The sequence below is a fragment of the Pseudophryne corroboree genome, chromosome 2, assembly GCF_028390025.1.
Source record: "Pseudophryne corroboree isolate aPseCor3 chromosome 2, aPseCor3.hap2, whole genome shotgun sequence".
NCBI lineage: Eukaryota > Metazoa > Chordata > Amphibia > Anura > Myobatrachidae > Pseudophryne > Pseudophryne corroboree.
In genome coordinates this window covers 194819140-194829035 of record NC_086445.1, presented here as the reverse complement: position 1 = coordinate 194829035, position 9896 = coordinate 194819140, and the positions used below count along the sequence as shown (strand labels likewise).

The following is a 9896-nucleotide window of genomic DNA, read 5'->3' as shown; positions in this document are numbered from 1 at the left end:
ATGTTCTGGTCTCTTCATTTAAAGAGTGATTGGAAAGGTTGTAGACAATGGATTGTCAAACCACCATTTCCCCTTGACCAGTACAGATTGCTGTATTAATAGGACAGAGGAGTGGTCAAAACATTAACATGTAAATATCCAACTATAAACACTTATGTTAAGAGGATAAATAAATGTTCAGTGGTCACCAGACTCTGAATCGTTTGACAAATACCATAATCGTAAATAGAAAAAACATTTGAACTGCACTGAGCATTCCCTGACTAGATGGGAAGATATGAAAAAGAAACAGTGGTGATACTGCTGTTGGCGTATTCTTCTCACACAAAGAGGAAGCAGATTCCTACTCTACAACACCAGGTATTCACAGGCAGTCACCTTTCCTGGTACTAACCCGGCCCAACGCTGTTTAGCTTCCAAGATCGGACGAGATCGGGCGGTGGCAGCGTGGTATGATAGTAGAGAATAGTATGATCAGCACGCCAATGAGAGTGCACCTATATAGGAAATAATTCAGTAAGAAATAATAGAAAGAAATAGAAGAAAGAGAGAAAATGAAGGGATAGGTAGGATTAGGTGGATCTGCTTTCCACGTTAGGCACGGTTCAACAGCATCCACATTCGTGGCTCTGTGCTCCGTGAATCTAGGATGAGAGTCCACGAGACAGATAAGAGAGTGGAATTGATTCTAAATGGATATACTAGGTAATTAGGGTTAAAACCCAGAATTAGAAATAGTATTAATAATACAGAATACTGCCGTGGGTAAAGTCAGTCTCAGCAAATGATCACCACAGTAAACAAATAGGGTGGACAGTCGACCCGCAGATAATGTCGTTGGAATCCTCTTAGGGAATATAAGTTATCACAAAATGCAGTGATATCATCACAGGAAAAATTATATATAATAAATGCACATAGACGTGTGTACAAAAGATCTCCTTAAAAATGCAATGACAGTGTTTACCTGCTAACAGATCCGCAAGAAATACAGATCCAATGTATGAAAAGAAACAATATGACATGGATTACTGATCCAGAAAAAAGAAAGCAGCTGATCTGTGATTTGGAATGCAGCTGACAGGCGATATCTGTCAGGTATCACACATCAAAATAGTGAAGGAAAGCACAAAATAATCAGGGATAGTAATGTGCTGGCCACTGTTGGGGACTAAGGTTATAGCCCGTATCAGAGGACCAGTCTAACATAGAAAGAAAATAATGAGCTCGAATAAGCAGTAAATACATATGCATTAATGGTATGCCTGAGTGTGATGTTACTGCCTGTGTGACCACAGAGCAGTGAGAGCTTACGACACTCCAATCAGAGGCAGAGGAATGAGTCAGTGCCTGGTCAGGTGTAGAGAGCTGGCGCCGTGCAGTCACTCCATGTGCGGACCCCCGTGTGGAAGACGCGTTTCGCCCGTTAGGGCTAGTTCACTTCCGGGTTCGGAGGTATGGGCAGGGGGACGGATATTAATGAGCAGTTTAACTGTTGCATCAAACCAATAGCAAGCGTGGCGGGCGGAGACGCAGCATAAGCAGTCCCGCCTGCTGTCGCTGGGGGGAAGGTGCGGCGTATTGGGCAAGTCAGTCTGTAGTTGACGGAGCTGGAAGCGCCATATTGGAAAGGGGATAGACTTGATAGAAGTGTGGGCATGTAGGGGGATTCTGGCGAGGCCCTATCCGCCATGTTAAATATGGGATGAGGTAGTGGTGGGTATATTCGAGTGTGGGCAGGTAAAAATGCCCCTTGGAAACGGGTTTAAAACTGAGAAATAGCTTTACAACAAGACGGTTACCTAACATACTGGCATGAGGGTATTAATTAGTAAAACTAAAATGTATATTAAAAATGACATGATAGAACTGGCATGTATAAGGAAGCTGCAGGAAATGATGATTAAATGGTGTGAGTGTAAGGGTGACGGGCTAATGATAACCAGCAGGAAAAAGGGAAGGGATCAGATAAGTGAGTGGAGATAAGTAAAAGATTACTGAAAAATTATTATTATAAGATTGCAGTAGGTATAGGTCTATGTGTGACCAGAGCAGCTCTTGAGTTCAGGGCAATCTAGCCGCCCTCCCTTTGGGATTCACCCTAACATCCCCCTGTTCTGTACCGGGGTTGGAGCGGTATCTTCTATTTTTGGGAGTGTTATGCTGGGCTGTGACACTAGCACAGCACTACACACCCAGACCATTATCAGCAATGAGGAGGAGCAGCAACCAACAGTTTCCCAGGTAAGAAGTTGGTAGCTGCTTCCCGTTCTTATTAGCAGCCAGCACTCCGTGTGGGGGTGCTGTCACTGAGTGACAGTTCGTGATCATCCTGCCATACCAAGCAGCCATCCAGGTTAGCTTAGTGGCAGCATCAGCCCCGTGTGTTAGCTAGCCATTCATTGCCATTAGAAGCTGGGTGAACTAATTTGGCTCTGGATATCCAAGGTTGGGGGTTCACAGTGGTGTGTCACAAGACTTTGGGCTTGCTGATGGTGGAATGTATGAGCATAATATTAATGGCAAAGTATCAATTGTTATAAGAATTAGAGCTGTGCGGCGGACACTTTTCAGGTTTTGTGTTTTGGCTTTGTATCTGGATCTCCATTTGTGTTTTGGATCTGGATTGGTTTGCCAAAACCACCCTTTCGTGTTTTGGTTTTGGATCTGGATTTTTTGAGGGGAAAAAAACATTTAAACAGCTAAAATCACAGAATTTGGGGGTATTTTTGATCCTACAGTATTATTAACCTCAATAACATTAATTTCCACTCATTTCCAGTCTATTCTGAACACCTCACAATATTGTTTTTAGGTCAAAAGGTTGCATCAAGGTAGCTGGATGACTAAGCTAAGCTACCCAATTGGGCGGCACAAACACGTGGCCCATCTAGGAGTGGCACTGCAGTGGCAGACAGGATGGCAGTTTTAAAAACTAGGCCCCAGAGAGCACATAATGCAAAGAAAAAAAGAGGTGCAAGATAGAATTGTCCTTGGGTCCTCCCACCTACCCTTATGTTGTGCACAGTTTAATAAACCCATCATTTCAGCGACAGGCGGTCCCCCTGGAAAAAGCTCGCCAAGTTCCACGAATAATATCTAGCTACAAACATACCACCTCCATATTTGGTGACTTTTCACATTATGAGAAGAGGCAAGAGGAAGAGGACAGTGTCAAGAAGGTGATTACAAATTAGAGAGGCACACGCAATCAGGAACAACACACAGGCTTTCACCTCCACTCCTATATTGGTGAGGAACAGAAAAGACTTTAATCAAGCAAATATATAATTACCATATTAATGGACAAACTGAAAAACTAGGGGCCAAAGCCACCGAATTTGTATCCCTTCTCTATTTTCAGGGATTAAGATAATCTTGGATTTAATGCTGGGATGCAAATAAACTGGTGTATACCACAGGATCAAGATTGGATATTTTCCCCTCCACAGAGTCTGGAGACTTATTTTGTGAAAATCTCGTGGGTTTCTTTTTTTTCATTGTTTTTATAGCATTTTTATTTACATATTTTGTGGCAGATGCCTTATTTTCGGTTTTCACAGCTCTCAGTTACATGCATGTGAGCATACCTGCGTGTCTTGTTTATTTTATTCAAATTGTATTTTTAAATAAAGCAGCCCCTTAACTGTTTTAGCAGCCCCTTGTAAGCCCCCACAGCAGCCCCAGATCGGGCAAGTTGAGTTTGGGTGGGTGCGGTACAGTACTAAGCAGGACTGTGCAGTGAATTTTTTGTTATTCAGCCCCTGCCTAGTGGAGCTTACCACTCTACAGTCGAAACTCGTTTCATATTATAAATAGGACTTTGGGAGGAAGCAATGCTACCCTCTGTGCCAACAACATGCCTCAGCCTGGCAAGCCAGACATCACCCTGGCTGTAAGCCACCATGAGACTCCATACTGGGCCTTATTCAGTAACTGTTTGTGCCTCACAGGAGCTCCTGGCCCATCTAGTACTGCAGTGCAATGGAAAGCTGATGCAATGCAAGATCACTGAAACTCTGTTCTTCAAACACTGCGAGGTCTTGCGATAACCCTAAGCAGTCTTTACATTGTACAATTATTAAGGAGAAAACATTTACAAAATAAAGAAAAAGAACCCTGTACTACAAATGCGCATGTTGTAAATAATCCCAAAATGTGGAACATTAATAATAAATTAAAATTAAGGTTGACTAATTGGAGCCATTCATTTGAGTCCCTAACATTAAATAATTGAGAAGAACCTTTCTCTAATGCTGGGTACACAGTGCACACTAGAAGATGTAGATGAGCAGGTGCAGACAGGGCACCCCTGGAATTATATGGCAGACATATAGACATACAGTAGGTGTGTTTGGAAAATCTAGTTTCTATTACGTCCTAGAGGATGCTGGGGACTCCAAAAGGACCATGGGGTATAGACGGATCCGCAGGAGACATGGGCACACTAAAAAGACTTTTACTGGGTGTGAACTGGCTCCTCCCTCTATGCCCCTCCCCCAGACCTCAGTTAGACTCTGTGCCCAGGAGTGACTGGACACACACTAGGGGAGCTCTACTGAGTTTCTCTTCAAAAGACATGTTAGGCTTTTTTATTTTCAGGGAGACCTGCTGGCTACAGGCTCCCTGCATTGTGGGACTGAGGGGAGAAAAGTCAGACCTACTTCTTCTTAGTTAAGGGCTCTGCTTCTTAGACTACTGGACACCATTAGCTCCAGAGGGTTCGATCACTTGGTTTGCCTAGATGCTTGTTCCCGGAGCCGCGCCGTCACCCCCCTCACAGAAGCCAGAAGAAACTGGGTGAGTATTAGAAGAACAGAAGACATCAGACGGCAGAAGACTTCAGTAACGGAGGTACAGCGCAGCGGTAGCGCTGTGCTCCATGCTCCCACACACATCACCAACGGCACTTACAGGGTGCAGGGCGCTGTGGGGGAGCACCCTGGGCAGCAGTTACTGGGGTCAATCTGACTGGCAAAAGGCATATTCGGTGCCTGGGCACCATATACAATACCCCCGCCAGTATAAATATTTCAAATTTGAGCGGGACTACAGCACGCCGGGAAGGGGCGGGGCTTAGCAGCACAGCTCACCAGCACCATTTTCTCTCTCTCCACAGCCGCTGCAGAGACGCTGGCCTGGACCTCCAAGCTCCTTCAAAGTAACAAGGGAGCAAAACGGGGGGGCACATACAATTTGGTGCTTTTTATTGTTAATGACAGCGCTAACCACATATATTATTGCTTTGTAGTATATCGGCGCTGGGGTGTGAGCTGGCACACTCCCTCTGTGTTTCTCTCTCTAGGCTTCCCTGTGGGTCTGTCCCCTTGTTTTGGAAGTGTGGGTGTGTCGGTACTACGTGTCGACATGTCTGAGGCTGAGTGTTCCTCCCTGGAGGAAGTTACTGGGGGGCGCAGAAAAGGATTTGGGAATGACTCTGTCGGCACAGCCGACTGCTGATTGGGTGAATATGTTGAGTACACTGAATGCAAATGTGGCTTTATTGTCTAAGAGGCTGGATAAATCTGATTCTTAGACACAAACATGGAGAAAATCCATGGCAGACGCTTCGTCTCAGGTACAGACCCCCTCAGGGTCACAGAAACGTTCATTTACCCAGATGGTAGATACAGATTCCGACACGGACTCTGATTCCGATGTCGATTTCAATGAAGCTACTTTACACCCAAGGGTAGTTAGGAGTATTCAGTACATGATTGTGGCTATTAAAGATGTTTTACATATTTCTGAGGAACCTGCTGTTAAAGACACGTGGGTTTACTTATTTAAAGGGAAAAAGCCTGAGGTGAAGTTTCCCCCTCTCATGAAATGAACGCTCTTTGTGAAAAGGCTTGGGAGTCGCCGGACAAGAGGTGGCAGATTCCCAAGAGAATATTTATGGCATATCCTTTCCCCTCTGATGACAGGGAGAAATGGGAGTCATCTCCCAATGTCGACAAGGCTCTATCCCGATTGTCCAAGAAGGTGGCGCTGCCGTCTCCTGACACGGCTGCTCTCAAGGATCCGGCGGATCGCAAGCTGGAGACGACATTGAAGGCCATTTTCGTTAATACTGGTGCATTGCTCAGACCTGCTGTGGCGTCGGTATTGGTGAGTAGTGCTATTGCTAAATGGGCTGATAATTTGGTTTCTGATATGGATACCCTTGATAAGGATAACATTCTTTTGACTCTTGGTTATATCAAGGACGCTGCAGATTACCTAAAGGATGCGGCGAGGGATGTTGGCCTCTTGGGATCAAGAGCCAATGCCATGGCGGTCTCGGCCAGGAGGGCGCTGTGGACTGATCAATGGAATGCTGATGGAAGCTCTCCCCTTTAAAGGTAGTGTCTTGTTTGGTGACGGCCTTGCTGACCTGGTGTCTACCGCTACTGCGGGTAAGTCATCTTTTCTTCCTTATGTTCCCACACAACAGAAAAAGGGGCCCCATCAGCAGATACAGTCCTTTCGGCCTAATAAATACAAAAGAGGTAGGGGTTCGTCCTTCCTCGCCTCAAAGGGTAGAGGAAGGGGAAAGAGGTCGCCTGCAGTGTCAGGCGCCCAGGACCAAAAGTCCTCCCCCGCCTCTACCAAGTCCACCGCATGATGCTGGGGCTCCCCTGCGGGAATCCGTGCCGGTGGGGGGCCGTCTCCGAGTCTTCAGTCAGGTCTGGTTTCAATCGGCCCTGGATCCTTGGGTTTTAGACATAGTGTCCCAAGGGTACAAACTGGAGTTTCAGGAGATGCCCGCCCGCCGCTTTTTCAAGTCGGGCCTTCCAGTTTCTCTTCCAGAAAGAGTAGTAGTAAATGCTGCGATACAAATGCTGTGTCAACAGAGGGTCGTTGTGCCGGTTCCCCCGTCCCAACGGGGGGAAGGGTTCTATTCGAGCCTCTTTGTCGTGCCAAAGCCAGACGGCTCAGTCAGACCGATTCTGAACCTAAAATCCCTCAATCCATACTTGAAAACTTTCAAGTTCAAGATGGAATCTCTTCGAGCTGTGATCTCCAGCTTAGAAGGGGGGGATTTTATGGCGTCAGTGGACATAAAGGATGCCTCCTCATCAGGCCTTCCTGAGATTTGTGGTAGAGGATTGTCATTACCAATTTCAGACGTTGCCGTTTGGTCTTTCCATGGCCCCGAGGGTTTTCACCAAGGTTATGGCGGAAATGATGGTACTCCTTCGCAAGCAAGGGGTCACAATTATCCCGTACTTGGACGATCTCCTGATAAACAGTTGCTAAGAAATGTGGAACTTTGCCTGTCAGTGCTGCGACATCATGGTTGGATTCTAAATTTGCCAAAGTCTCAGTTGATCCCGACAACTCGGCTGCCCTTCCTGGGCATGATCCTAGACACGAAGTTACAGAGAGTGTTTCTTCCGGAGGAAAAAGCTCTGGAAATACAGACCATGGTCAAGGAGCTTCTGAGACCGGCAAGAGTGTCGATTCATCAATGCACTTGAGTGCTAAGGAAGATGTTTGCGGCTTACGAAGCCATTCCGTTTGGCAGGTTTCATGCTCGGGTGTTTCAGTGGGATTTGCTGAACAAATGGTCTGGGTCTCACCTGCACATGCACCGGAAAATAAGTCTATCTTCCAGGGCCAGGATTTCTCTCCTGTGGTGGCAACAAGGCTCTCACCTTCTAGAGCAGGGGTGGGCAATTATTTCAGCTGGGGGGCCGCTTAACACTTCCAGCGAATATTCGAGGGTCACACACAAAATACTCAGAATCCCCTTTTTACACATTACGGCAGACAGCGTGCCCTTTTTTATACATTACGGAAGACAGTCCCTACCCCCCTTTCCTCCCCTCCCCTAAACCCATATTGCAGTTTTTAACTCCCCTCCCTCCCCACCCCTAAACCTATATGGCAGCTTAAGAACTGATCCAGGGGTTGGCTGGACAGGGGGTTTACCTGTTTGTCACAGTGGCAGATGATCCCCGCTGTCCAATGATCCGCGCTGCTGCCGGCCGGAGTCACCACTGATGTGGCCTCTCCTGCTCCGGCTCGCTGCCCGCTGCTTCTCCTCACTGGCCACTGCTCAATCTCCTCCTCACAGGCCGCCGCTCCTGCTCACTGCAGTGCCCGCTCCCCGTGCCGCCCAGCTAACAGAGGAAATCCCGGTCAGCTGACCCTGTGACGTGACCAGGATTTCCTCAGCGGCGCCGCGTCTGAGAGCAGTGCAATGACAAGCGGCCTGTCGGGCCGCTTGTCATTGCACTCTGGTGGGGCACAGCGGGCCAAGCAGGATCGGTCCGCGGGCCACATCCGGCCCGCGGGCCGCCTGTTGCCCACCCCTATTCTAGAGGGACACCGATTTGGAAACCAGGACTGGGTCCTGCTGACCACAGATGCAAGTCTCCGAGGCTGGGGCGCAGTCACGCAAGGAAGAAGTTTCCAGGGAAAATGGTCAAGCCAGGAATCTTGTCTCCACATAAATGTTCTCGAGTTAAGAGCCATTTACAACGGCCTCCTGCAAGCAAATAATCTTCTTCAGGGTTTCCCTGTCCTGATCCAGTCGGACAACATAACAGCGGTGGCGTACGTAAACCGCCAAGGCGGAACAAGGAGCAGGGCGGCAATGGCGGAAGCCACAAGAATTCTCCGCTGGGTGGAACAGCACGTGAGCGCTCTGTCAGCAGTCTTCCTCTCGGGCGTGGACAACTGGGAAGCAGACTTCCTCAGCAGACACGATCTCCATCCAGGAGAGTGGGCTCTTCATCAAGAGGTATTTGCAGAAGTGACAAGGCGTTGGGGAATTCCTCTGATAGACATGATGGCATCTCGCCTCAACAAGAAGCTTCCGAAGTATTGTTCCAGGTCGAGGGACCCCCAAGCCTGTGCGGTGGACGCCCTGGTAACTCCGTGGGTGTTTCAGTCGGTCTATGTGTTCCCTCCGCTTCCTCTCATTCCAAAGGTGCTGAGGATCATAAGACGAACAAGGCTTCAGGCTATACTCGTCGCTCTAGATTGGCCTCGGAGGGCCTGGTATCCGGATCTTCAGGAATTACTACTGGAAGATCCCTGTCCGCTTCCTCTAAGAGAGGACCTGTTACTGCAAGGGCCCTGCGTGTTCCTGGACTTACCGCGGCTGCGTTTGACGGCGTGGAAGTTGAACGCCAGATCCTAGCCCGGAAAGGTATTCCCGGGGAGGTCATCCCCACTCTCCTTAAGGCTAGGAAGGAGGTCACGGCGAAACATTATCACCGTATTTGGAGAAGGTATGTGTCGTGGTGTGAAACCAAAGCAGTACCTGCGGAGGAGTTTCACTTGGGTCATTTCCTCCATTTTTTACAGGCAGGCATGGATGCAGGCCTGAAATTGGGTTCCATAAAAGTGCAGATTTCGGCTTTATCTACCTTCTTTCAAAAAGAATTGGCCATCCTTCCTGAGGTTCAGACTTTCGTGAAGGGAGTGCTGCATATCCATCCTCCATTTGTGCCACTCGTGGCACCGTGGGATCTTGAAGTGGTGTTGCAGTTTCTTATGTCTCACTGGTTTGAAACTTTGCGTAAGGTTAAGTTGAAGTTTCTCACTTGGAAAGTGGTCTTGCTTTTGGCTTTGGCGTCTGCCAGACGAGTGTCCGAGTTGGCGGCTTTGTCCCACAAGAGCCCATATTTGATTTTTCATGTGGATAGAGCAGAATTGAGGACTCGTCAACAATTTCTGCCGAAGGTGGTTTCTTCGTTTCACATAAATAAACCTGTTGTGGTACCTGTGGCTACGGATGCTGTGGCAGTCCCAAAATCTCTTGATGTCGTAAGAGCTTTGAAAATTTATGTCGCCAGAACGGCTCTTACTAGAAAAACAGAGGCTCTGTTTGTCCAGTATGCTTCCAACAAGATTGGAAATCCTGCTTCTAAACAGACTATTGCACGCTGGATTTGTAATAC

At 47.7% G+C, this 9896-nt stretch overlaps 1 pseudogene; it reads right to left on the bottom strand.

Annotated features, from left to right (window-relative positions):
* Positions 1-345: 345 nt before the first annotated feature.
* Positions 346-464, bottom strand: LOC135051577 (5S ribosomal RNA; annotated as a pseudogene).
* Positions 465-9896: the final 9432 nt, after the last annotated feature.